This window comes from Condylura cristata, unplaced genomic scaffold, assembly GCF_000260355.1.
Source record: "Condylura cristata isolate star-nosed mole 26May11 unplaced genomic scaffold, ConCri1.0 scaffold00038, whole genome shotgun sequence".
Taxonomy (NCBI): Eukaryota; Metazoa; Chordata; class Mammalia; order Eulipotyphla; family Talpidae; genus Condylura; species Condylura cristata.
In genome coordinates, this window is record NW_004567139.1 from 300,234 (window position 1) to 306,848 (window position 6,615).

A 6,615-nucleotide genomic window follows, 5' to 3' on the forward strand; every position below is an offset into this window, starting at 1 on the left:
GGGGGTGGTGGGGTGGTGGAAGGGGTATGCGAAAACTCGAGAAGACTTTTTTAGGGGGTGAGTCTTCACGTGATTATCAAGCCGTGAAAGAGATGACGGCCCAGAGGAGAGCGACTCAATGTGGTGGCGGGTGGGGTGGCGATGTCGCAGGCCCCACAAACAGTCGGGTACTCTCAACAGCAACAACCAAATCGACCACTCTGTCTTCAGACACCCGAGAGGCGAGGTGCACGGACCCCTCTGCAGACCAGCAGACAATGGGGTGTGCGGGGAAGTGAAGGAGGTGTAAGGCGGCTTCGGCAGCACAGGATGGGCGACCCCACCGGTCCCTCCGAGGCAGGAACATCGGGACGTGGCCAGCGGGAGGGCGGGAGGGGCCAGGCCGCCGGCTTCGGCCCGTGTCGCCCCAGAAAGGGCAGCGGTCGAAGGGCGGGGTGGCCGGCCGCCGCCCCCCTCCCAGGACGGGCCTCTGGGGCGCGGCAAGGCCGGCGCGGGCGGGGCCGCGGGCCGTTACCTGCGACCAGTCCTTTCTCCCGGGCGACCGGCTGGAGGAACCGAGAGGCGGTCCGGGGCGGAGGAGCCGCCCATCAATCGCGCGGGGGCCGTGCTGGCGCGCCTGGTCCTCCTCGCACGTCTCCCTCCCTCTGCCGGCCCCTCTTCCTCCTCCTCCCCCGAGGCAGCTTTCCACGGCGGCGGCCGGGCTTTCGTGGGGCCGAGGCGGTGGGGGCGGCTGCCTGGCGTCCTCCCGTTTCCTTGGCAACCCGGCCTCCACCCTCGTCGCGCGGGAGGGGGGGGCGGGGGGGTGGGGGGAGCAGGGCCGTGCCCGGCTGGGGGCAGGGGCGGGCCGTGGAGAGGCAGGGGGGGGGGGGGGGGGTGGCGGCGACCGGGCGGGGGGAGGGCAGGGCGGGGGCGGGGCGGAGTCGAGGCTGAGGCCCTGAGGCTGAGGGTCCTGAGCTCCGACGTGGGCGCCACGCTGGTTGCCGTGGGAACCAGTTGGGGTGCGGTGGGGACCGCACAGGGGTGATGGCTGCCGCGGGGAAGAGATGCCGAGGGTGGAGGCGGTTTGGCTTTGTCTTGACACCCAAGATCCCCACGCCTTCACTCCTGCCCTGAGTCAGTGTTATGCTTTAGAAAGATTGCGATTAGAAAGCGAGAGGGGGAAATATTTTAACTGGAAGAAAACAACAACAACAACAACAAAAAACAAAAACAAAAAACAGGCAATGGAAAGCTAGAGGGAAAGACCAGCCCTGGAGTTTGGGTGTGCACAGATCCACTCCAGTCCAGAAAGGAAGGCGGCCGGCTCGTGAGCAGCAGCGCCAGGACCAGAACCCAGTATGTCAGTGATCTCGGCTGCCTTTTTCCACGGAAGGGGGTTCTTAGACCAGCGCCCACAGATTTGGAAGGAAGGCATCAGAAGCTGTGCGAGTCTCACCTTCTCTCTGCCAGGTTTATTTCTGTCTGTGTTTTTTATAGACAGAGATGACTCTTCCATTTGTTTTGCAAATTTAGGCACTGGATAACTTGCCAACTGATGTCAAGTTAGGGCATTTTTGATTGGGTAGAGAATAAAGAAAAAGAAGAGAAATTCTTGGCTCCTTCACCAGTGTCTCCAATCTCTAGGGTCTGTGTTTGGGGTAACTCTCAGCAGTCCCCCCCAATCCAGATGACCTCTTAGGGGCTCCTGTCTTCCATGCTTTGCCCCCTCTTCCCCCCTCTTTATAAGCAATAGGGGCTAAGGTCATCAGTTCCCTGCTGAGAAACTCAGAAAGATCCATCCCATGATACCTGCAGAATATAGTCCAAACTACTATGGCTTCCCTCTGCTCTCCAGTAGGGCTTACTTCTTGATGTTCCTCCTCTAGCACGTCGCATTCACATTTCAGCCCATCAAGGTTACCTGTTACACACTGGACATTACTCCCCGCCTTCATACCAGCTTCATACCTGACCTGGCATGTGTCCAGGTGAAATGTCCTTAGTGAAGTCTTCGTCTAGTGCTCCTTGTCAACCAGCCCTCATGGGTCCTCCAGAAGTCTCTAGAATCCTTCCCTGTCTAGTAGCTCAACCCATGTTGAGTCCTCAGTCTCAGCTGGCTGTCAAGTAATCCTTATTAACCAGTTGCTGAAAACCTTTCTCCACAGTTTCTTTTTTTAAAGATTTATTTATGTATACATATAGAACTGGGGTACAGGCCAAAGGTGTGGGGGTAAGAGGATTCACAGAGTGGGGAGCAGAACAGGCAGATTGACTGAAATACACTGCTGAGGGGAGAGGCAGGCGAGACAGGAGAGGTCTGCTGTGCCATGTGGGTCACCTCCCTGGTCAGGGATTGAACTCGTGCTGCAGTGGCTATGATAGTGCTGTGCTTTAACCCATTGCATGACCAGGGAGAACCCAGTTTTCCTGTCGTTTTTGCCTTTCAAAAGAAGGCACTTAAAGATGTAAAGTCTGGGTTGAAAATATAATCCTGGAATGATTGGTAGAGAGCTTATTTTGTTGGAACTAGGATCCCCCTCAAATAAAAGTAATTACAATGATTAATGATAATGATTATTAATGATTGACAGAGGAGGAAGTGGACATCCAGGGGAGGTTTGAAGAGGAGTGAAAACATAGTAAGTAGCAGACCAAAGCTCAAAACTAGGGCTTTCCAATCCCACTCCTCTAACATTGCCCCGCCCCCCGCCCCCCCCTGTAAAAAAAGCACCTTGATACTTGTGCGGTCCAGACTTTTCTCCTTCCACTTCAAGGTCTGTGTCAAACAATACCATGATCTCAAAAGCTGACTATGAAGACTAAATGACCGAGGACACACACTTCAGCTAACATCATACTTGGCATATAGTAAGCACTTGATACACAGTAAATTTCCTTTTTGAGGCTCATTTTATGATTTTTTGTAATGCACATGAGTGTAAACCATAAAGATCTTAAGATTTTTAAAATGACAGGTTTGCTAACATCCCTCTATCTCTTGGTTTTAAGCTCTTCTACATTTCAAATATTCCTGAAAATCATAGGGAGGATGCCCAAGGCCTGCAAGGGAAAAGTTACCAAGCAAGCCAAGTTTAGGGTTTACTGAGTAAAGTTAAGCTTGCCATGGAAAATGACAGGTAAGGTTAGATCTATCCTTAAAATGCAGAAAATACTAAATGAGGAAGAAACACAATTCTGGTTGGGAAAAGAATCCCACTGTCACTGTTATTTTGTACAGTGTCCCTGATAGCTGGTGAATAAATGAAGGACACATTAAAACAGCACATAGAACGGATTCTGGTGGTCGGTTGTTTGGACCTTGCTGACGAGCATCCAGAAGTTCTGCTTTCAATTTGAGTTCTGCAGAGGACAACTTCAAGTATAACATTTCCAAAGTAGACCATGTGTGTTTCAGAAATAGCATTTTTGAGAATATTTAATTCAGTGCAAAAAGTAAGCTGTCCAGAGGCATAACTAGGCATTCTAAGCCTCCCAGAGCTTCAGAGATTGGACTGTCCAGCAGTTTTGTGGAGACCCCTGGAATTGGTGTACATTTGGAAGGGGGTCATTGAAGATGTGCAATTGGGGCCTTGGTTTTGTATGATTACAAATGCCATTTGAGTTCATTCTGGGTTGATTTTTAAAAGGACTTGATGCTAGTACTCCTGCTCAGCAAACTAAACATCCTGCACTTGCCCAAGCTACTATTTTATACCAGGGAATCAAGCTGCCGCTAAGTAGCACCAGGTCTCCCCTCCCAGTGGACAGGCAGCCCCAGGAGATCAATTTAAGGACCAGAAGTTTTGGTGAATATTGAATTAGAATAAAGGGAATTGAGTGTTCTTAAGGGATATTTCTAGCAGGCTGAGAAGGCCTGAAGGAACAACCTGCCTTCTCGCCAGAGATGTTTTACTGTGGGTATCTGGTTTGGATGATTCACCCCAAAGCTTGCAGAGACTCTAATTACATCTTTCTTCTGCTTCCTCTTCCATGTATGCTTCAACAGCATAGTTTGGAGCTGAGAAGGCTGTATGGCCATCAACAACTTTTACCAGCATCCTCAGAGCCAACACAGCAACATTGGAGCCGCCCCCTCAGCCACTTGTGAGGTTCACAAAATAGCAGTGGCACATTTCTGGCCATGCTTCTGCTACATAGTAGCTGCTCAACAAACGTAAGGTAACACTATAGTCTACAGTAGGTCCACTTAATTTTCCTTTCTGAGATCTGAGGATACCCCAAGGTACCACCCCTGCAAATTTATGCCACATCTCTCAAGGTTTGTTATTTCTTTAAGTTGTTCATCTTACTCACTGCTTTCACAGTGGTTAATTGTATATTGATTATATTTTGAACCTGAGTTTCAGAGAGGGACATCTACGACCTCATTCCTAACTGGGAGGGTGTATCCAATTTGGGGCTTGCAGTCATCCATGAACTACACGAGGCTTTCCTAGGCTGAATATTCGAAACCTGATTCTCTTGTGGACTGGCAAACACCTTACAATTAATTTATAAAGCATGTCCTTTGGGAATTCCTTAGAGTTTTCCTCATTTGGAATTGTAGCTGGTCTAGAATGGCCTTTTACAAAGAAAGGGCAAGTTCAATAACATTTTTGGATCCCATTGTGTTGAGTTCGTTCTTGAAGCTCAGACAGACTTTGATTTCATTATCCATTTTGGAAGCTTCAGGCTTTGAGAGCCCTTTTATTATGGCGATGGAAACATCTGATACAAGATTGGATGTGATTATATAAGACTTTGAGAACACAAAACATACGGCTTTTCTGAATTGCTGAGAAATTATTACTAAAGGAAAGAATTTGACTTTTGTCCAGAAGAAGTATCTGATTTGTTTGGACTTTGGATAAACTCAAGGCATACATGCTTGGCCAGAAGTTTAATTTGTGAACTAATTGTTGAGTCCTGAGCAAACCCCAGGCTTTAGAAAGCTCTGACAGTGTCCAGGATCCCTGTGAGACTTCTCGATACACTTCTGGACAGAAAAGCTCCCAGATTAGACAGAAAGAAACAAAACAAGACCAAAAAAACCTCATCAAGAGGGCAGAGGAACACGAACACTCAGTCACAACTGGGCCCCCGGAATGGCTGTTACGCCACGATATTTTGTCTGGATAAAAGTGCAAACAAGTGAGAAAGAAAATTGTATGATGCCACCACACCACACAGCTTCTACAGGGGCTGGGGGGACGCGGGCAGGAAGGGGTTGGCAGCCCTAGTCTGGGGGTGAGGGGCACAGGCGACCCCTTTCTGATCACCCATTTCCTAACCATGGCTGCGGGGTACGCCCAGGGTGGCCCTCTGCACCACAGGCTCCTGGGCCCCTCCTCAGCAGCACCCTCCCTGACAAGCATACCGAGCTGCCCCTCCCCTCTCTTCAGAGCTTTCTTTTGTGTTTCTGTTTTTCTAATTATACACAAGGAATGTCAGGTGTTGCTAAACTTTCATCTCTTTAACCCTTTATGGCTTCTCAGTGTTGCCTCTGCGCTGGGAGTCACCACCGCCAGCCTCAGAGGCAGCAGGAGCAGCCTCCAGGCCGCTGTGGGAACCAGGTGCAGAGCAGCAGGGAGGAGCTGCCAGTGCCCAGAGCTGTGCCCCCCACCAGAGAATCTGGAACATTCTATCCACTTAAAAAATAAGTATTTGGCTAGTGAGGGTCAAGGACATATTACATTAGGCAAATGGATAAATACACACTGGCAAGTGCTAACTGCGCTAATAGGATGCAGTGAGAGAATGGGGGGCGCTTATTAGACAAGGTGCTGAAGATGGTCTCTGGGTGTGGCCTGAAGGATGAGGAGGAGCCAGCCCTCTGAGGAGAGGGGGCACAGGGGAGGGAGCCAGCACTGGGAAGGTCTTGAGGTGAGAGAGACCTGGGGGAGCCAGGCACTCAGTGTGGCTGCAAGAATGGGTGAGGGGAGGCCTCGGCGCTCCACTCCACACGTGGTGGCAAGCCCTGGTCTGGCAAGCCCTGAAGCACGTGCTTGTCCACTGGCTGGGACAGGTGATTAAAGGTGAATGGTCATAATGTGTCTCCCAGTTCCGGACGCTGGCATCAAGCGGCCCACTGTGGGTAATCTACCCCAGTGGCTAACTCGGGCGCCTGTTTTGCGTGTTTCCTCACAATGCCTCGTCCTGCTGCATCTGTGGCACCTTCTGATATGTCACCACCCGCTTCCCTTCCGGCTGTCCGCCCCGACCCCCTTCCTTGCCCTCTGCAGCCCATTTCCCTTCTCTGCTCTCTCTGCCTTTCTCATTAAGAGTCAGTTACTTGCCAAACCGCAGCTCTTAGATTCCTATTTTCCCAAACATATTCTTGGCTGGTCTCCTCTGTCACTGGTTCCTTCTCCCGTGCGTGGCCCTTCTCGCTGGACTCACTGTCCGGGACCCTCTCCTGTGTCCTCCCACACCCAATCCTAACCCCTAGGCCATGCAGTTTTCAAAATGGCAAATAAACAAAACAAAACAAAACAAAACAAAAAAAACCCCTTGCTCTAGCCCTGCAAATAGGAGGTGTGACGGCATGTGCCCCAGGTGACGTCATTCTGGCAGTCAGTCCTGAAGAAGGTTCTCGAAAACCAGAGCAACAGAAGGTATCGCCGAGCAAGCTCCCTC

The 6,615-nt window shown here is 50.7% G+C and overlaps 1 protein-coding gene across 1 annotated transcript in view; it reads right to left on the reverse strand.

The window, feature by feature from the left end:
* MARCH10 (membrane-associated ring finger (C3HC4) 10, E3 ubiquitin protein ligase) overlaps positions 1–573 on the reverse strand; it is a 69,698-nt gene extending 69,125 nt beyond the window's left edge. Inside the window, exon 1 of the mRNA XM_004693338.2 lies at positions 515–573. The gene's annotated coding sequence lies outside the window, so the exon portion shown is untranslated. The remainder of the gene's footprint in view (positions 1–514) is intronic.
* Positions 574–6,615: the final 6,042 nt, after the last annotated feature.